Here is a 2,837-nt window from a genome sequence, read left to right on the forward strand (position 1 = left end):
CAGCTGGGACACAGAGTTAACAAAATGTAACTAAAAAGAAAAATAAATTAAAAAAAAGAAGAAGGAATACTGTTTTGTCTTTGCGTAAAAGTTCTGTAGACATTTATTAGGTCCATTTGATTTAAGACCTTGGTAAGTGTCATTACTTCTCATTTAGTTTCTGTCTCATTCATCTGTCCCTTGGTGAGAGTGTGGTGTTGAAAACTCACACTATATATTTTAATTCTTTATTAATTACACTTTATTCACTTTGTATCCCCTCTGTGGTTCCCTTCCTCCTCCCGTCCCAATCCCTCCCTTCCTCCACCCTCTGCATGCATGCCCCTCCTCAAGTCCACGATAAGGGAGGTCTTCTTTTCCTTCCTTCTGATCCTAGTCAATTAGGTCTCATCAGGAGTGGCTGCATTGTCTTCTTCTGTGGCCTGGTAATAATGCTGCTTCCCCCATGGCAGTTCAGTACCCAAGTGGGTTCCATTGTAATAGGAAAACTCCCACTCTTAAGGTGCTGGCATCCCTGTGTGATTTAAGCATTAATAAAGTTTATTTTACAAATGCAGGAGCCCTTGTGATTTGTTCATAGATGTTCAGTGATGGAGGGTGGGACCAGGAGGACATGAGGGAAAGGGCTACAGCAGAGATACAAAGTGAATAAAGTGTAATAAACTAAAATGATGATGATAATAATAATAATAATAACAACAATGAACACCTAGTTTTGATTAATCCTTATGACCTAGCTGTATTTGTATATAATACTGCCTTGACCATCATTTCAGTAGCTTCTTCCCATCACTACCTGTGCCAATCTAGAGATCAGAGGCTGAGATCTTGAATAAACACAGAGCAAATGAGCTATTTCTCACAGTGCCCTAGAGAGGAATACATTTTACAGAAACATAATTATGAAAAAACATGCTTGGTTGATTAACTTCAGGTTATATCTCTCTTCATTCCAGTAATATTACCATATCAAGTATGCCAACAGAATGTCTGATCACTCTGTTTCTCAAATACATTCTCAAAAATCTCATTACATAAGATCTCTTCTCACTTGAATAAAGGCAAAGCTACAGTGTTTGAACAGGTAATATTGATAAACACAGCATGTTCTTCTTTTCCATTTGATTTAATGTGTCTTAGCAGTCATCTTCATCCTTGATGCTTTGGTAGAATGAAATATAGTAGTTTAATCCAAGTAGGAAAAATCCATTGTCTAAAGAGAGATGACAAACTTTCGTTTTCTTGCTTCAATTATTTGTGGTGTTGTGCACATTAGAACAGAACAGTATGGCTACATATAATCTCTGAATGAGCTTAAAATAGAATTTTGAGGAAAAAATTTAGAAATACAATGGAAATGGATGATATTGACATTAAATATTGATATAAATTAAAATGTGGTTCTTAAAAATAAGAATGAAAAGATCCGCCATTCCATCCATGTTGTGCCTTATTCATCAACTCATTCACTCGGCTTTTGTTTTCATTCTCCACAACTTCTAAAATAAAATAAAAATAAAAATAAAAATAAAGCATTTAGTCACTTGCAAACTTAAATTAGATTTCTGAACACATTATTTTACCATCAGACAGATTATCTTTTTATAATTTTTTTTTCATTAAACCTAGCCATTTTCTTACATGGGCATCAGTCAGGCTAATCAACCTCAGCTGCTTTAATTAGTGTAGAAATAATATAGTATGATTCAAGAATGTAGGAAGAATATATCTTTTCAGTCCCAAGAGCTGTAATATCTGGAGCTACACTTACAGATTTTCACAATTTTTTAAATGAGGCATAGTAAGGGAAATAACATAAATGACAAGTTTTACTAATTTTGACCAAATGTAAAATCATTAATCAACAAAACTCAGCAGAAAATTGCACCATTCTGACAGTTTTGTGCCTGCAAATGCGTGAATCTGTCTTTCCCATCACTACCAGTTGTTAGCCAATATCACAAGGAGGTTCAGCAAGTCTTCCTGCTAACAGGTCACTATTTCCTGTGAATAATCTATGAAGAATATGGTTTCCGGCATAGGATTTTTTTAAAGCACCATGCTTGTAGAACTATCAGCAGTCAGGCATCTTCTGTTATAAATTCCGTGATTCTCATTCAACAATTCTTCTATTTGTGAATCACTAATACCTGTCAAACACTTTTAGAATATCAGGTACTAGTACTAGCACGTATAAGGGGTATATCCTAGGGGAAAAGAAACAATAATAATAATTAAACTATAATTTTTAAGAAATAGAAACTATTGTAAGATATAAAATGAAGGAAACATATTTTTTTCTCCTCCTTTTTTATTTTTTTATTATTATTTACACTTTATTCACTTTGTATCTCCCCATAAGCCTCTCCCTCCTCCCCTCCCAATCTCACCCTCCCTTCCCCTTCTTCATGCATGCCCCTCCCCAAGTCCACTGATAGGGGAGGTCCTCCTCTCCTTCCTTCTGATCTTAGTCTATCAGATCACATCAGGAATGGCTGCATTGTCATCTTCTGTGGCCTGGTAAGGCTGCCCGCCCCCCTCAGGGGCAAGTGATCAACAAGCAGGCCAATCAGATTATGTCAGAGGCAGTCCCTCTTCCCATTACTATATAATCCACTTGGACACTGAACTGTCATGTGCTACATCTGTGCAGGGGTTCTAGGTTGTTTCCATGCATGGTACTTGGTTGGAGTATGAGTCTCTGGGAAGACCCCTGTGTTCAAATTTTCTGGTTCTGTTGCTCTCCTTGTGTGATTCCTGTCCTCTCCAGCTCTTAGTAATTCCCACTTTGGACTCATGGCCAACTGTTGGGCAGAGTGCATGGAATCTTATGTAAG

The sequence above is a fragment of the Psammomys obesus genome, unplaced genomic scaffold (assembly GCF_907164565.1).
Source record: "Psammomys obesus unplaced genomic scaffold, mPsaObe1.curated_primary_1811, whole genome shotgun sequence".
Lineage (NCBI taxonomy): Eukaryota > Metazoa > Chordata > Mammalia > Rodentia > Muridae > Psammomys > Psammomys obesus.